This window comes from Schistocerca piceifrons, chromosome 4, assembly GCF_021461385.2.
Source record: "Schistocerca piceifrons isolate TAMUIC-IGC-003096 chromosome 4, iqSchPice1.1, whole genome shotgun sequence".
In the NCBI taxonomy this organism is placed as follows: Eukaryota; Metazoa; Arthropoda; class Insecta; order Orthoptera; family Acrididae; genus Schistocerca; species Schistocerca piceifrons.
The window spans coordinates 184,306,987-184,326,957 of NC_060141.1; positions in this window are offsets into that span (position 1 = coordinate 184,306,987).

Genomic DNA, 19,971 nt, shown 5'->3' on the forward strand with positions numbered 1-19,971 from the left:
ACATTAAATGGGAACCAGTTTTGTTCTGAAGTTACACTAAAATTAGAATCATTAACCAAATAATATTTAAATTATATTTTTTGTGGGGAGGTTACACTTGGCGACATCCGGCCAGGATCGTATTTCTTTGTGAATCTCTGAGAAGTAGTCATATATCTGCTCTTATTTACTTAAATGTAGTTTGCATCTGGGGCAACGCATTTACTAATTTGTCACTCTTTCTCTCACAGATCATCGGCAATTTATTGCTCTTTGTTGTAATTGTGTTTGTTCCATTTTCGCTTCGCTTTGTTTCATTTTTGTGCTTAATTTTGATTTGTGAAAGATGCCGCGAAAAGCTGTTAACAGTACATCGCGATGTGCAATGAGTGAAATAGCCGACTCGAATAGCTTGACCGATAATCTTTGCGACACTCAGTGTAATTGTGATAATCCCCTAATTACAGATAATCAGTGCGTACCGATCACTAACATTGATTTTGATCCTAATGATGAACAAATGAATTCAATTGTGTCCTCTGTTAATTTAACGACAATTGATGATGCGGCACGTTCCATTACAATGAACGCTGCCCAGTTTGACACACCCGGTTTGCAAAATTTACGTAACGAACAGACAAATTTTTCTAACGAAAATGAACAGTGTAATCAGAATACGTCAGATTTATTTGATTCCAGTGTAGTGACTAATAGTGCACATCCAATTGGCGAACCTTTTCAAGAATCAGAAAATGACCGAATGGTTACACAAAACGTGACACATACAGATACATCATCACACAGCATAGAGAATACAGCAGCTAATTTATGCATGGATCGAGTTATAGCACTAATGCTACAAATTAATGAAAATGTCAAACAACAAATTAATGAAAGTCTTAAACAGTCGAAGAAAGAACAAGACGACAATTTCAAACAACAAATTAATGACTCAAACAAACAACTTAGTGAAAATCTCAAACAACAACTTAATGAAAATAATGAAAACCTCAAACAACTTAATGAAAAACTTGAGAATAATTCCAAACAGTCGAATGAAAAACAAGACAACAATTTCAAACAGCTTAGTGAACAGATTACAGCCATTGCCGTGCAGTGTCATGATACCAAAGAACAATTACGTGAGGAAATTAAGGCTTGTGCTAGGAACAGTAGTGAAGAAATTAGATCTGTGGCACAAGAATTAAATAATACACATGCAGCTACAACTAAATTACTTAGAGACGAAATTAGTGCAGTCGCTAAACAATGCTCTGAAAACGCAACACAGTTACGCGACGAGTTTAAATTAATGTCAGCAGAACCTTCACGCACACTGGATGCGAAAGTAGATACGAAATTTGACCAACAGAACAGCCAAATTGACGAACGTTTTAATCACCACCTACAAAATAGCGAAACGCGTTACCGTAAATTTATACAGGAACACAATAAAGTAAAGCAACATGTCATGGAAACAATTTCTGCACAAAGACAGGAAGATAAGCGCAAATTGTTTACGAAAGCAAAAACATACGTAGACAACAATATTGCTACAGTATCAGACGAAATTAATACTATCAAACGGTTGAACACCGAATTACTTGATGAAATCTCGGATCTTAAAACAAAAACAGACACACACACAGTAGACTTTCAGACAGTGACCGACAGACTTGAACAATTAGAACTAATACAGGATCCTGATGCCATCAAAGCAGACGTTAAGAAGTTAAACAAAACCATACGTAAAATACAAGAACAAATTAATGCTTGCGATACTAAAAACGATGATCAGGTAAAAATACTGACTGAAAAATATGATGAATTGGCCAGTCGTATTGACGTTATCAAAAGTAATAATGACACCAAATCAGGCAATACTTCACCAGTTTCGTTTAATCAAACACCCGAATTCCAAAATTTACAGCAGACGATCAGTGAGATAGGTTCGTCCAGTAATACATTACGCAGAAAATTGTCATCTTTACAGCACGAAGTGACGCAGATGAAAAATATTTCAGACTTTAACACATCACAGCATATGCCACTTTTCGAACATTTGTCAGACTCACACAGCCAGTATAACTTAAGTAATTTACAGAGACCACGCGACTTAGAATCCGAAGAGACACAGACAAACAGATTCTCATGCAATCCTGAACCTGCTAAGACATACAGAGACGATAATTTTTATTACAAATACTTTCTATCCGTGAGAAAATTTAAGGTATTTAAAAATGACAGAGCACAGGTACACGCTTTGGACTGGATACGACAATTTGCTTTTGTATTTTCATCAGCATTGCGTGAAATGCAGAAACTAGAATTAGACTGGATACGACAATTTGTTTTTGAATTTTCACCGGCATTGCCTGTAATGCAGAAACTAAAATTTATTTGCACCGCGTAAGAGACCTCAGGGGATTCATTACACTTCGATGAATATGTGCCGTAGCGTGCACAGGGCTCCGAGCCGTAGTAGTGCTGTTTCCTCTTTAGTTTTCTGCACTGCTGCCTTCTCTTTTACTATCCTTTATATCTGTCAAAACAGCTCTTCAACTATCGATCTATCTAGGATTAGAAATGAGTAAAGAAAACCTGATGTGACAAGTTTTACCGTGAAACGTCCCCTTTGAACAATTTATACAAAACTGTGCTTATACTGACACACAATGTTTTTAGCGCAACGCAATCTGACTTTCAAAATTCCCTACTAAAGAATGGCCCTGACTAACATTAAACTATACCTTTCACATATCACTTACCTCACAAAAATCTTCGCTGCTCAAGCTACTGCAATACAGCGAGCGCCACTACTGCCAGCTAAATAAAAGATTCAAACTATGGAAGGCACTAACTACTGATAGGGATAGTTAGCAAATGAAAGATATTAGTAGAGAACAAACAATGTATTTACCTTGATATCATCATACATAAATGTAGCATTTCATGACAAATTACAAATCTCCGCCATCTCTCTCCCCACATCCACCACTGTTGGCGGCTCACCTCCAACTGCGCAACGCTACGCGCTGTTCACAGCCAGCTGCCTAACACTACAATGGCGAGTATTACAACAATGCAAAGCAGCCGCAGACTGCACACAGCACAGCCAGTGATTTTCATACAGAGGTGGCGTTACCAATAAAAAAACCTAAACAGCCTACTTACATAGCCCCCATGCTCCCCACAAAAAAATTTTACAAATTGGATTGGGCAGTGGCCAATACAGATTTGAAAAAATTTTTCATAATACAATGTTGGTCAAAAGCTCAAATTTTCTCACAGAATGCACACACTTATTGATACAATGTTGGTCAAAAGCTCAAATTTTCTCACAGTCCATAAAGACAGTCTTGATCGTTCATTATGGTAAAATAGTAGTGTCTTTCTCATAGTCTGAGCAGTAGAAGAAAATGCACACGGAAGTAGTGGATTTCCATGCAGTCTTGAAGAAGTAGTGTTGTCCTTCCAACGGAAAGACAGTGCTGACTCTCGACATGCAGACAAGTAATGGGTCACAACAGAGCAAACCCACAGCAGAGTCATTCGAAGTTTTGAAGAATATTGGTAGGTAGGTCATCACAGAGCAGACCCACTGTAGTCCTGGTAGAGATTACGGTATTGGTGGGCCACCAGAGGTGCAGACCCACTGCAGTCCTTGTAGAAATAATGGTATTGATGGATCATCAAAGATGTAGACCCACTGTAGTCCTTGAAGAGATGGCCAGCAGCCATCTGTTGTGACTGTGCAGGTGCACAATCACCACTGAAGAGTCTTGCGGACAATATAGCAAGTCCATAAACCACCACTTGTGCACTCACAAAGTTTTCGGAACTGTCCTTAGAACCAACAATGCTGTTATCCAGCCCCTTGCCGAATCATTAACACACGTGCAAACACTATCACTCCCTACTTCTCACATATTGTCCATGTACTATGACCAACAGAAACGTGTGCAGTGAAATGTTACTTAATTTGAAGAACTGGTAACAATTACAATTTGGTAACATAAAAATACAATAACAAAGGTACAAAATACATCATTAAAGAACATAATAATACAGATAACATTTGTAGTACAGGATTTACAAAAGAATAGAAATGAACATATACATCAGTGTTACAGGAATTATGACATGAGTACAAAAATAAAAGATCAGAATCACTTTCGAAACATCAACTTCACACATGAGCATTAAAACAAAACAGAATAAATAATGTGTAAGCATATTTATAAGGTAAATAACATATTATTAATGCCATTTATATTCGAGGATAACAGTATTCCTCATCATAGTGAATGTAGCTTAATATTAAAAGAAGAAAAAATTCTATGAAACTACACAGAGACAGGAAGAAAACAAATACACAAGGGTACACAAACATATAGTGGGATAATACAAAAGGAAAGGACAGGGTTTGTTGTACTGCAGTATTTTGCAAACAAAACTTTCTTTACTTCTTGGAGATCTCCCTTCATTCAACATTATTCCCAAAAAGTCCTATCTATACCTGCTTTCTGTATTCTATTCATATTTTTTTCAATATAATTATTTCTCAGTGCACAATACTCATTTTGGCCCAAGTCTGTTTCATATAACTTCGCAACGCATTCTTTACCTACTCTCCATAGTCAGTTTCTTATATAGTCTAACCCTCTTAAGCTAACTTAAATCTACTGAGCTCAGATGCTAAACTAAGGGACGAGGCAATGCAGCAGCACATAAAACAATTAATATAAACAGCAATGAAAAAAATGGAAAATCGCAAAGCAAGCTACAGTAAATCTAAATTACCAAGCAAATCTACATTACAACTAATATGAGGCAATGCGCAGCAAACAAAAAAATAAATCTGGCTTAGCAGAGTAACACAAATTAAAGTTCAGTAGCACTATGCCTGGCAAACAGCAGCTTATATCTAAACATGACATAGCTCAAGCAGAAAAAATATTACAGTAAAGATAACAATGCAGATAAGGGAAATGTATAATCACATCTTAATGTCTAAGTAATTAAAGTGGTGCACCACAACAACTTATTGTAAAAGAAATATTACCATGTACTTGAAAAGAATATTATGTATGCAGTTACTGTTAGTAGTCCCTTCTTATTGTTCTTTCCTTTCCAAGTGCACCTTTTTTGAAGAATGTGGATCACAAAATTATTATTTAATAGATCTGTTGACAGAAAGTGTTCACATTAGCAAATGCATTTAATTTTATTTTATGAAACCAATGCTGCAACACAGCTGGAAAACAGATGTCAAATGAAATAAGCAATTACGCAAACCAAAGCATACAAATATCATTCAATAGTCATGTGGCATTTCGTAAGTCAGTAGCTCTCAACTCTCGTAGAAAGACACTTGTCATTATCAGGTTTGCAGATGTAAGAATATTTCCCATCAATTCATAAGCATTTCAGTAAATATCATAAATTACGAGCTCCACAGTATGCTTTCGACAAGGAAATGTCAATAGCGAGTATAATGGCCCCCCTTTTTTTTTTTTTTACCTGTGCCGCTGAAAGGCTAATGGCTTTTTTTTTCGGGCGGCTGTCGCCCAGGTGGGTGCCCACGACGCATTACGTGCAGGTGGTCACTTAACTTTCTTACAGAAATATTTACGACAGCAGTTTCCGCTACAGTGACAGTCTCATATAAAATGTTTCACAGGTCAAGAATTTGCGTTGCAAATGTGTAGAAACAAAATGCTATTGATATAACAGTGTCCAAAAAATTTTCGCCAGCATTGTGATACATTCACACATGATTCACACATGTACACACATTTCATAATTCTAAAGTGTGATTCTTGGTTTCCAACATCCTTTTCCATAAGTCAGAGTCCCTAATCACTATTCATTACTCCTTACCTTATTACACATATATATATTCGTCGACACGTCAATCTTGCGACGACACTTCAATATTTCATCATAATAAATACATAGCATAACCAAATTCCTCATATAGCACCAGCTTATTAATCATAAACATACCTAAGCAGCATAATACACATCGTCGTCGTAAAAAATAACATCATAACACCCCAGTCAAATCTCAAAAACGTCGTAGCTTTCTGCAATAATGTCAAAACCTAAAAAAATTCTCTGCTCATGTCAAAAGTGTCATCTGCCTCAAACGTACTTTAAAAATCATGATCCCATACCAAATACATCATTCAAAGCTCTCATAGTATCACAATGGGTCCGAAAAAATATGAACAGTTCACACAGTACAGACAAAATACAATTTCATAAGTGTGAAGTTATCCAACTGTGTAATTGCGTAAACATCTGTCACTGATGTAATAAAAAAATGTTTATCTCTCAGTTAAATGATCAGATAGCTGTGTAATTTGTGTGTTAGAGAAATATGGTACAGATGTGTAAAGTTGTATAAGCAAATACCATATTAGCTAGGGTTCCTTGTGGTTGCCACACACATGGTACACAAAGTAAGCGTGTACCCCCCTGAGGATTAATGTAATTATACCCTCAGGTGTTACAGATTACAGCAATGAAATGAAATGTATCACTGAAAACCTTTGTATCATTGTACTTCAAATATCTTTAAAAATAAATGTTTTAAGTACAAAATTAATCACTCAAATGCGTGTCCTGTAGCGCTAAATGTGCGTCTTGCTGTAAGATAATTCTGTGGAAGTGTCGTACTTATCGTCCTCTGAAAGCTAAGTTCTGCAGAAGTCAATGTACTTACCTCATGATAAACAAAAGTGAAATGCTTTATGTATAGATATCTTAGTTATTACGCTTATTGCCATGATGAAGAAAGTACTGTGCTGTAACGTATTGTTGTGCTACGGAAAAGGCAATCTCATTGTAGCTACACCACAAAAGTTACTACTAAAACATGTTTTACTTTGCAGAATAAAACAGAAAAACTGTGCAGAAATAAAACAGAAACACTACAAAAGCAACATTGTAAATTGTCACTCATTAGAAGCGTCGTGATAAAACCGTGTAGTTGTCACTTAAACTAACCACTGTGTCGTCTGGTATCTCACAGAAAGTACATTAAACCCAGAATGTATTTTCAAGTAAACCAAAATGTTGCATTAAAATCTCATTAGCAGTACCAGTATGTGTCCTAAGTATGTAAGCCTGATAGTCGTTACGTAATCGTGCAACTAACAAGCAAGAATGTACAAATACAACACTGTGTCGTCTGTTCACTATAACAATGCATTCGTAATTTCTGTTTAAAAATGTTCCCTACGTTCTAGACTGGATATTTAACTTCAAACATTGTTGCATGTTAACAGTTTCTTAAGTCTGACAAAGCATACTAGAAATGTGAAGTGAAAAGTTTTATGGCAAAGACAAAGTTAAAAAGCAGATTATCTTTCAATAAATGGTTTTACATGTGAAATGTGGTGTAAACCTTTACTCTTCCTAGTACGCAGAGTTTCAACTTCAACGCAATTATCATGTGGTATACGTCGGATTCTGTATGGTCCATTGTAAACTAGAAAGAATTTGTGACTCAAGTGTTTCTTCTTATGTGACAATGAATGAGCTTTAATGAGAACTTTCTGACCAATATACAATTTCTTTGCATTTGCTTTACTGTGTAGTTTTCTCCTTTTGTCTGCTGCAGATTTTATATTTTTAAGAGCCAAATCAATTATGTCTTTGTGTCGAAGTTTACGTGTATTCGGGAAAGGTACAAGCTCTCTGATTCTGTTCGGTGGTTCTTCATTCTTCAGTACAAGAGTAGGTGGTAAAGCAGTGGAATCATGAGGCATTTCATTCAGCACGTTTTGAAATAAGTGTAAATATCTGTCCCAATGCTGATGCTTTCTGTGACAATAAAGCCTGCAAAGCTTATTGATTTCTTTCATAATCCGTTCGGAGGGGTTACAATGTGGTGAGTACACTGAAATAAAAACAGGTTTGATTTTATGGTTGCGAAGCATGCGTGACCAAACAGCAGATTTAAATTGCGGTCCGTTATCTGAAATGACTTTAGCAACGTGGCCAACTTCACGTAAGAAATTTTTTACAAAGGCGTTGGATACAGACCGTCCAGTGGCTTTACGTAACGGTGTGAAAGAAACAAATTTTGAAGTAAGTTCAACAGCGACTAGAACGTACGAAAATCCATTAGATGTTCTGACAAGCGGTCCCAAGAGATCAACAACAGCAAATTCTTTTAATTTAGAAGGAATGATAGGAAACAACGGAGCACGATGTGAGACAGTAGATGGTTTCGCCTTTTGACAAAGTTTACAAATAGACAAGACTCTTCGAATTCTCTTTTCCATATTGTTAAAATAACAAGTCGTTCAAAGAATATGATAACATTTTCGTGGACCAAAATGTGCGTAGCTGAAATGAATGTACCAAATGAGCTTATTAACAAAATCGTCAGGAATGCAAAGTACCCATAGCTTGTCATCAACAGTGCAGCGTTTGAACAGTATGTTGTTTCTAACCAGATAATAATGCCAAATCTGTGTGTGTGTCTTTTCATGCCATTTGCTCTTGATGTCTTTCCAAATCGGATCTTTATCTTGTTCATGAGCAATGTCCTTTAAAGATGTGGTGATGAAGTTTTCAAAGGCGACTTTCTGAATGTAAAGAATACTGAAATTTTTCTCGAGGTTGCCTTCTGTGGTACTTTTCTCAAGCCCAGCCGGTGCGCGTGACAGTGAGTCAGCAACTATGTTCTCCTTGCCGGGAATGTAGACTATTGTGAAGCGGAATTCTTGCAGAAACAATGCCCAACGTTTTAACCTGTCATGATTTAATTTTGAAGACATAAGAAATTGTAATGCACGATGATCACTGTATACTTTTACGTGCTTACCAGAAAGAAAGAAACGGAATTTGTTAAATGCCCAAACGATAGCTAAAGCTTCTAATTCAGTAACGGAATAATTTTTTTTTTTTAGATTTTGTTAGCACTCGGCTAGCAAAAGCAATGGTTTTCTGAATGGTAGTGCCATTTTCTATGGCTTCTTGAAATAAATGGGCACCAAGACTGACTTTAGAAGAATCCGTGCTAAGGCAGAAATCTTGTGACAGATCTGGATGAGCTAAGATTGGCGCGTGAAGTAACGCTTCTTTCAAAGAATTGAATTCCAACTGTGCTTGTTCGTCCCAGTTCCAAATAGTATTTTTTTCAGTGAGAGAACAATGTTTTGGTGTAACAAGAATTTGCATATTCAGAAAACGACGGTAAAAATTTACGAGACCTAGAAAACTGCGGACTTGTCTTTTTGTGGATGGCACTGGAATGGCTCTGATTGCTTCTAACTTTTCAGGATCCGGCTGAATCCCTTCAGAAGAAATAATATGTCCCAAAAACTTCACCTTTGTCCTACCGAATTCAGACTTTTCCAAGTTAACTGTAATTCCAGATTCTGCAAAAATACGTAACAAACTGTTGAGGATGCGATTATGTTGTTCCCATGAAGCTTCTGCTATCAGAATATCGTCCACATATAAGGTGATGTGACGTTTTAAGAACTCAGGTAATATGGAATTTAACCCACGAATGAATGCTGCCGAAGAAATGTTCAAACCAAAAGGAAGTTTCCGAAACTGATAACAAACGCCGAAACAAAGAAAAGCTGTGTATTTTCTACATTCTGGATGAAGTTCGATCTGATAAAAGCTGGATCTGAGATCAGTGGAAGACAACACTTTTACACCATTAAAATTTTGAAGAAGTTCTTCTAACGTTTGCGGCCTGTCTGTTTCAGGAATAATGATCGTATTGATTTGTCTCGAATCTAAGACAAGCCTGATCGATCCATTTTTCTTCTCAACAACATCTAATGGATTGTTGTATGAGCTTACTGCAGGCTCAATAATGCCCTCATTAAGCATAGATTGTATTTCTGTTCTAACACGGTTCCTATAATGCGCCGGAATTACGTATGGTCTAACACAAAATTTAGTATGCTCACGAACACGAAATTGGTATTGAAATCCCTTGATTGTTCCTGTTTTATGAGTAAAAACTGTGGAATGTGCTTGTAAAATCTCAAAAAGGTCCTGCCTATCAGTGTCATTACAATTCTCAATTGTTTGAATTTTATTCTGAATTAACTTATTAGTGTCAAATGCGCCGTCGATATCATCCCTGTCAGTACTTGCAGAGTGATTGTTAGTGTCTAGTTCCGTAGAAAAGTCCGAACTGTTGTCCAACAGAAGGTAAAGCCGATTAATTTCCTCGTCATGGTTTGAGAGCCAATCTTCAAATTTCAAAGCTATTGACTTACCTTCTTTCTCTAAACTTATTTCAGCATCGTGAAAGTTTAAGATTGCTTTGTATTCATTCAAAAAGTCTACTCCCAATATAATTTTCGTCGACAATAATGGAACAATGAGAAAGTTCATAGAGAAGCTGTGGCTTTGACAAAAGAATTCTAAATTGGTTTGTTGGCGTACATCTACACTTTTTCCAAAGATTGCACCTTGTAATTTAATCTTACGTAACGGAAGTGTGGGGCAATCGTTCGATTTGTTGCATTTGCTAAAGGCTGTTTCACTGATTACTGAAATGGGACTGACAGAGTCAAGTACTGCCGTAAATTTTACGTCATTTACAGTAATGTGAATCACAGGATATGCAATGTTGTTATGTTTTACGTCGTGTTCCTGGAGTAAGATGTCCCTAATGTCTTCCATTTTTACGTAATTACTAGCTACGGCAGCTGCGTCGTTAGTGTCATAAGAACGTTTTGTGGCTGCCAGCGGTGTGAGTCATTGCCTATTGTCTCTTTGTTGGCGCGCGTCGTTATTGGGATTTGGAGACCTAACTTCTACAAATTCACCTCCTCGAGAGGGCCCTGCTCTGTTTGAATCCCGCCAGTTCTGATGCAATTCAGGTCTGTCGTTACGATCACATCGTCTGTCGTCATGTCGGTAGTTCCTGTAGTTTCTTTCTTGTCGGTTAAGTGGTGGAGAATTTCTCCCTGAATCGTAACTGCGCGCTGAACTGTTGCATCTGAAGTTATTCTGTCTCCCTTGATAATAATTATTTTGGTTCCCATATTGTCTGTTTCTCTGATTGTCTCTGTGATAGTCACTACCGCGGAGAGGTGATCTTTCCCTGTAATTATTACTACTCTGCCAACGGTTGTCGTATGGGTGGTGTCTATTTTGGTCACGATTTGCGTTGTAAGAATAGACCAGTCGTGTCCGGTTATTGTTTCTGTCGTCACGGAATTGTGACGGATGTGACCTGTAATTGTTGTGTCCTTGTTTTCGCGTTCCACGATTATCAGTGTCAATTTCTAGTTCTTGTAACAGTCCCTGAAAAGCTTCAATGTCGTCTTTGCAACGTCCTGCTAAAATAATATGCCGTAAATGTTCAGGTAATTTGATTAAGCAAATGCGGATGAGTTCTGAGGGGCTGTATGGGTTTGACAGGTACTGATTCTTGTGCAACATGTCTTCAAAATATTTCACAAGACTGGAGAATTCAGATTGTTCGAAATGTTTCATCATTATGATACCATGTTTTACTCGGTCTTGTGTGGCTTGAGACCAATATGCTGAGAGGAAGACATGGTAAAATTCTCCTTCACTGTGGCAATCGTGAATGACCGATCGCATTCTTACAGCTGGTTCATTCTCTAAGTAGCCACACATAAATTCTAATCTGTGTTCCAACGACCAGTTGGGAGGAAAACAATGAGTGAATTGATGGAGCCATGCTTGTGGATGAATGTCGTTGCCAGAATTCTTAAATGTTTTGAATTTACGTGTAGTAATGAACAGCTTATAGTCAAAATCATCATGTCGGCGAGTCGCATATCGGTCATTGTTAGGTTGTGTCGGCCGTTCCATCTCAAAATTCGGTGCACATTGCCAATTTCTTTCATAACTTCCGAAATGCCCTGTGTTATTATTTTGCGGCTTTTCCGTGTTTCTAAGTCCCTCTTCCCGTGTTGGAGCGCCAGTGTCCTCTGAAATACGTAATTCTTGTATTACCTGTGTCAGCTGATCTTGTACTTCCCGGATTTCTCTTTGGTGTTGTGTATTAATTTGATTCTGATTTTGTTTGAATTTTCTTATTTGTTCATACTCTTCTGTGTCAGTGAAGGCTACGGGTCTTGTGTCATTCAGATCATCATCTACCTTTGTAGATAAGTTAGTGACCTGATCCGAAAGTTCGGCTACTTTCTCCGATAGTGTCCTTATTTCTTCAGTGTGTTTTTCTGAACCAAGTTTCAGAGTATCTACTGTGTCCTTAAAGTTTACCTGAGTTTTTGCAAGTTGCGTAACCGAATCGGTAGATGCAACTGAGTCAAATTTAGCTTGCAAGGTCTCATGATTTGCAGTTCTTTTATGGCTGCTTTGTGATTCTGTAATGCATTTTCATGCCGCGAAAAAATAGGTTGAAAATGCTCACAAATTTGTGTTTTTACGTCATTACAGACTTTTTGACATTTCGATTCAATGTTATGTAACTCAGTAGTTAAATCTTCACGTGTTTGTTCAAGTGTTTGTTCCAATGAGTCTAACTTTTTAAGATTTTGTTCCACTGTGTCTAACTTTTGAAGCTTTTGCTGTGTTTGTCTCTGATTTTGTTCCATTGTGTCTAACTTTTGAAGCTTTTGCTGTGTTTGTCTCTGATTTTGTTCCATTGTGTCTAACTGTTGCTGTGTTTGTCTCTGATGTTGTTCCATTGTGTCTAACTTTTCAAGCTTTTGTCCCATTTGTTGCATTAATTGTAATAACAATGCACTGGTGTCTGAAACATGTTCCTCAGTGCTTTTCGGCAGTGAACTTGCACCGGCAACATTCACATTTTGACAAGTGGAAAATGTGTCTTGACTCATTTGAGAAAACGGTGGGAACCCAAAACCTGAGTCTGCAGTATTTGCAATATTGTGTTCTGTCATTTCCGATTCCTGAGGCGAGCTGTTGCCGACCAATCGATCGATAACGCTTCCCTGTTCACTACCTGTTTCACTGTCTACACCATTGTTTGCCGCCCGCTCCATTTCCCTATGCGCAATTACCAAATTATTACTTTGAACATTAGTTAATTCATTACTCTGCGGCGCTAACACACTGCTTTCGTCTTCACTGTCATTTCTCAGTTTACTTTGGAGCCTAGTATTACGTTTTTCACACGCCATTATTGTCACAGTATTTCACACGATAACACAGAAAAGCGCAATTTGAAGAGCAAAATAAAATAACATAGCAATGGAAATAATGTCTACTTAATTGCCAGCGCAGCTGCGAAATACTTGGTGCAAATCTACATGCATGCCACAACTGTTTTACTGTACAACAATGAAAAACTACAACTACAAAGGAAATTCTCTCTATAATTATGCGCTAGCAATAAACAATAGCTACACTAATTACACAAACTACAAGAAAAAAATCAGAAGATTCCAGTGAGGTATCCTAGGCTAAGGGTCGACTTATGAAACGTCCCCTTTGAACAATTTATACAAGACTGTGCTTATACTGACACACAATGTTTTTAGCGCAACGCAATCTGACTTTCAAAATTCCCTACTAAAGAATGGCCCTGACTAACATTAAACTATACCTTTCACATATCACTTACCTCACAAAAATCTTCGCTGCTCAAGCTACTGCAATACAGCGAGCGCCACTACTGCCAGCTAAATAAAAGATTCAAACTATGGAAGGCACTAACTACTGATAGGGATAGTTAGCAAATGAAAGATATTAGTAGAGAACAAACAATGTATTTACCTTGATATCATCATACATAAATATAGCATTTCATGACAAATTACAAATCTCCGCCATCTCTCTCCCCACATCCACCACTGCTGGCGGCTCACCTCCAACTGCGCAACGCTACGCGCTGTTCACAGCCAGCTGCCTAACACTACAATGGCGAGTATTACAACAATGCAAAGCAGCCGCAGACTGCACACAGCACAGCCAGTGATTTTCATACAGAGGTGGCGTTACCAATAAAAAAACCTAAACAGCCTACTTACAACCGAAACTGACAGTTTTCATTAGACACTCTTGAAATGACAAGAACTACCAGCGTAATTTTAATAAGTGTCAAAATTTTAATTATTAGTATCGTCAAAATTATCAGCAACAGGAACCGCATTTTGGTAACAATAGAGGTTTTTCTCAACAACAGCTTCAAAACCAGCCGGTTAGCACACCTAACCAACAATGCAGTATGCAAGGTCAACCAAGCTTTAATGTTTCGCCACCTGCACGTATAGCATCGGCTCCGCCAAATAGTAATGCACAGCAACAAAGAAATAACTACGTACAGAAAACACACCATTTCAACTCATATCGCAGTGCACCGTATAGGAATGACTATCATGACAAACGTAAAAATAATGAGCACAATTTTCAGCGTACGTTTAATAACAGTCGGTCTTACCAGCAACAAAATCATCTGCAACAACAGATTATCATGAATGAACCAGACAGTCGGTATCATCCCGAACGTAATACGTCAGGACGAAATAACAGAACAGTACAAATAGTTGAAATGCCACACCATCCTCCCGAAAATAACAGCACGTCAGAAAGAGTTTGACTAGATACAGTACAGGTTGCATCTTCCAGCAACGTAAGCAATACTTTTGACACAGAGAATCTTGTTCAAGAAAATGTTATTACTTTTGACGACATCTGAGACACACTTTTACATGAAAAACCAATAGTCTGAATTTGTCAATCTGAAACATGCTTTGTTGAACGCACCTCTTATATCACACCCAGATCTTACTAGAAATTTTTCCATTGCCACCGACAGTTCTAACACCGCTTTAGGCGCACACATTTTTCAGCAAATTGAAGAACATGGTACTACAGTAATTAAAAACATCGCCTTTGCGAGTCGCATTCTGTCACCTGCTGAACGCAATTATTCTGTTGCAGAACTTGAAACATTATGTGTTGTATGGGCATTTACGAGATTTCGGCATTTTCTTAATGGAAGACACACTACCGTTTACACAGATCATAGAGCTATACAGTTTTCACTTTCCGAAAAATTTACACACGACAGATTAAGCAGATGGAAACTTTATTTACAGGAATTTAATTTTACAATTGTTCACATTCCCGGTACACAAAATATTGTAGCAGACGCACTATCCCGTTCTCTCAGCAACAATCAGCAAGACATCGCAACCAGCTTCTGCAAGGCGAATTTCAGCATCATGTATATTCAACAAGTTGCATTTGAAAATTTCATTTCGTCGACATTACGAGACATAGCGCAAGAGCAGAGTAAAGGCAACGTATGGAAAGAAATTAAACACCTTTGGCAAGATAGGAATAATGTTACCATTAGAAACCATTACACTGTACGCAAAAATATTCTGTTTCGCCGCTCTCACCCTGACGGCAACAACTGGTTACTATGCATTCCTGACGAGCTTGTTAACAAATTAATTTGGTATACTCATTTAAGTTACGCGCATTATGGAGCCAGAAAATGTTTTCTGATACTGAGACAGAACTGTTATTTTACCAACATGGAGAATTTATTCGACGAGTTCTAGCGTCATGTAAAATCTGCCAGAAAGCTAAATCAGACACGACTTCACATATTCCTCCGTTACATCCCATTGTACCTGTTAAATTGAGACACATGGCCGCTGTAGACATTTTTGGTCCGATTCCCAGAACTAATAGAGGTTTTTGCTACATCTTTGTCGCTGTTGAACTCACTTCGAAATTTGTTACCTTCACTCCGTTACGCAAAGTTACTGTTAGATCTGTTTCAAAAGCATTTATAAAACATTTTCTATTTCATGTAGGGCATTTATTGAAAGTAATTTCCGACAATGGATCACAGTTTCGATCTGCTATATGGTCACGTATGTTACGAGATAGAAACATTTCTCCGATCTATATATCCAAGTATCATGCTTCTTCGAACCCATGTGAACGATTAATGAAAGAAATTGGTAAACTGTGTAGAATATACTGCCATAAAAAAACATATTGATTGGGACACACAAATACTCTCATTCCAGGATGTAATTAATTCCATAGCAAATGAATCTACTATGCTATCTCCAACTGTTATGCTGAAAAATGTTGAACCACCTAACAAAATTAAAGAATTAGTATCCTTTCCTACATCTCGTCGACTACGACACCATGAAATTATTGACATTGCGCTGAGCAACATCAAACGTGCCGCAGAGCGCCGGAGAAGACAGCAAAAACAGGTTTGTACACGCCGTGACTTTCACATTGGACAGAAGATATTAGTACGTACACACGATTTATCTAACAGAGGAAAGAATAGATGTAGTAAATTTGAGCTTCTATACCCAGGCCCATATCGAATTCGCAGCGTTCCTCACTCCAATGTAGTACACGTCGAAACTCTGAGAACCAGAAAAAGTAAAGGCAATCACCATGTCTCCAATATTAAACCTTTTATTGAATGAACATACTTTATGATTTATCACACTGTAATGCCATTTCCTGATTTTTATATGACCACTTATGCAATTATATTTATATGAATACCTCCTGATGATTATCGTATTTTTTTCTTGGCAAGTGCCCGGCAAGGTAAGGTTAGCAGGTCGTTTTTCTTGTCGTTACACATCAGACCGTGCACATTTTTCCAGATAAACTTACATATTTTATGACCGATTATGCAATTCTATCTAGTGACATATTAATTTTATCAAATTCTTTCTCCATTAAAGTTTTTCAACTCTCGCCTCTATCAACTACACAACATACAAGCTGAACACAAAGAAAGTCATTTCTTGTCGTTATATATCAGACCGTGCACATTTTCCATTTTTCATGTATGTATGATTGTTTTCCTGTTTGTTTGTATGCACTATGAAATCTTTAAGATATAACAAACACCAGTTGACTTTGACATTTTTGCCTCATGATATCTCAACATCGTGACTATTTTACATTTTTTTTTTTTTTTTTGCTACTACATTATGATACTCTGTGTACATTTTTGCACCTGCACACTTTCTATGTTTTTCACATATTACGTTTTCCGTCATGCTATGCTGTATGCTTAATTATATCACTAGAAACCAGTTTTTATTTAATGGGTATATGATTTAAATGCAAGACATTAATCATTGTTCATCATTTTCAGAAAGCAATAATGTGTAAATGAAATAAATGAAAGAAACCACAGTGGATTACTATGAAATGGTAATTTCACCTTCGGAATGAATGAGAGAAGATGCAATACCTCGTCACAAAGAGTAAATGGATCAGAATTAACAAACATTAACATGAATATACTATACACATCGTATGATAGCAGTCTTAACTAATTATCTTTCTTTCAGAATACGAGGCGATTGATGCAGGCTGTCAGACAGAACTACACATCTTAGTTTTAGTGATGAAATATGCTAGAAATAAGGAACTCTATACTATGAATAGTTGTATGAAGTAAATGGTAATATGAATAATGAAGTGTCTTTTTGCAGATGATAATGAATGATGATGAATAGTGATGAAGAATATGGTAATATGAATAATGAAGTTTTTCTTTGTGGGTGATGATAATAATGAAGTTATGGTGATATGAATAATGAAGATTTTGTTTACAGGTGATGATAGTGATAAATTTTATATGGCCACTAAACGCACCACTTTTAAGTTTTTCTTTGCAGATGAGGATAATGATGAAGTTTATATATTTACTCTTAGTTCAGAAATGCTATGTAGTTATTTAGGTATTTGTTGCAGTTCGTTTTGACAGTATGTCTTATGTCGCATGGTATAATCACTGAAGGTTTTGGAAAGGACAGCTAGAGTACATGTATGTTGAGTACACATTTCATTACCTGTTAATTCGAAGTTCACTACTTTTCAGCATAATATGCGTTTCTTCTTTCAGCTTAATAATCCATTCAGTATTTTTTCTAGGAGAAGCTATTCATGAAATTAATGTGCTATAATCAGTTAGTCATTAAAGCTGTTCTAGTACTTGCATTTTTTTACCCATTTGTGTGTGTCATTCATGAATGTGATCACATATACTCTACTTGTTTCATAACCTTGCCATAGCTGACTCATAACGAATGATGTTACCTGTCCTCATTTGCAGCAATAAGTCAAAAGCAAATATTTTCATGCACCAGCAATTAATTATCGATCCCAACGCAATGCATTGCCAGCACAAAAAAATAGACCTTGAATAATAATTACAGTGGGTTACATTTTAAATATGTCTTATGTCACTGGAATGATCAGTTCTGAGTAATACTGAATGATGTTTTCTAACCACAGACCTTGAGTAATAGTTACAGTGTGTTACATTTTAAATATGTCTTATGTCACTGGAATGGTCAGTTCTGAGTAATACTGAATGATGTTTTCTAATCACAGACCTTGAGTAATAGTTACAGTGTGTTACATTTTCAATATGTCCTATGTCACTTGAATGATGAGTTCTAAGTAATGCTGAATGATGTTTTGTAATAATGCATAAATACTATGCCAATAATTTCTGTAAATAATATTTTTGTTATACTCTATAAATGCTATGCCAATAATTAACTCTCATTTTGAATGATAACTTCCGAATAATACTGAATAAGGTTTTATAAAAATATAAGAATACTTTGTAACTGGCCAATGAGTGCCAATAATTATTTTAAATACGTCATATGTCACTTGAAAAATGTTTTGTACTATTCAATACTTGCCTTATGTTTAGTAACTGGCCAATGAATGCCACTGTTTCTTATTTTAATTTTGTATTATGTCACCTACATGCCATTATATATGACTACCAGTAGCTTGATGCTACACTCATTAGCTCCTGTTTTGAAGGACGACTTCTGATGGTTTGTAACTGGCCAAAGAGTGCCAATATTTACTGTAACTAGATGAATTATGTAAATGGTATGCCATCAATTAACTCTTGCTTTGAATGATCACTTTTAAATAATGTATAAAAATGGTTTGTAACTGGCCAATGAGTGCCAATATTTACTGTCATCAGATGACTTATGAATAATATTCTGTAATACTCCATACATAGTACAGAAATATTTAGTAACTAGGCAATGAGTGCCACCAATTACTCAAATCGGTTGATAGACTAGTGTAATTCTCAATGATGACTAGCATAAGACTTAATGTCCTTCATCTTCTGACCTAATTACCAGAAATTACTGCAATATACGTTTGCCTGTCTATCCTTATGATCATGGAGCACTATATTTGGTTTCTGCACTAATTCTACGTTGGTGAAAGAGTGTGGTGTTGACACATCATGGTGTCCACTACCTTGAACAATGGAGATGTTACTATGGTTCCACTGTTTGGTGTACCTAATGTACTACCAAAATGATAACATGAAATATTCATATGACATTTCAGTGTCTTGGCTACACTGATTAATACTTAAGGGAAAAGAACTTCAGATTGTCTCACTTGGTGTTGAGCTTCTGTAGAAAGATATGGACTTTCAGTGCAGCTACGTGCAACCTACTGTGCTACAACCATGATGCAATCCTTCCCTTTCCTATCCTAGTTCTTGTAAAATGGTAAAAAAATACTATAGTGCGTATGCACTTTATGTCATTTGTTAATATGTTTTGTACTCATTGCGTATACATTTTGTCATTGCTAGGTATATTCTGTACTACAGTGCATATGCACTTTATGTCATTTGTTAATAAGATTTGTACTCATTGCATATACATTTTGTGATGTAATTTTATGTAAGAGGTCCGAGCAGATGTAATTTCGATGTATTGCTCATGGGCTGCCTGCGATATGCAAGGTATAAGAGAATCGATGACCAGAGAGCAGTGTTGACTGTATGAACTGTGTAGCAGTAGCAGTAAGTTGTTGCCAGTGTGTGTGTCTGCTCTGGTCTGGTCTGGTGTATCATGTTGGCTGGACCGGTCGTGGTGCAGCGATGCCGGAGCCTGAGTATTATTGTATAAGGTAAAAAAAAAGCAGCCTCGCGCATATCTAGTAATATTATGTAAACTCCCATGTATATCTTTT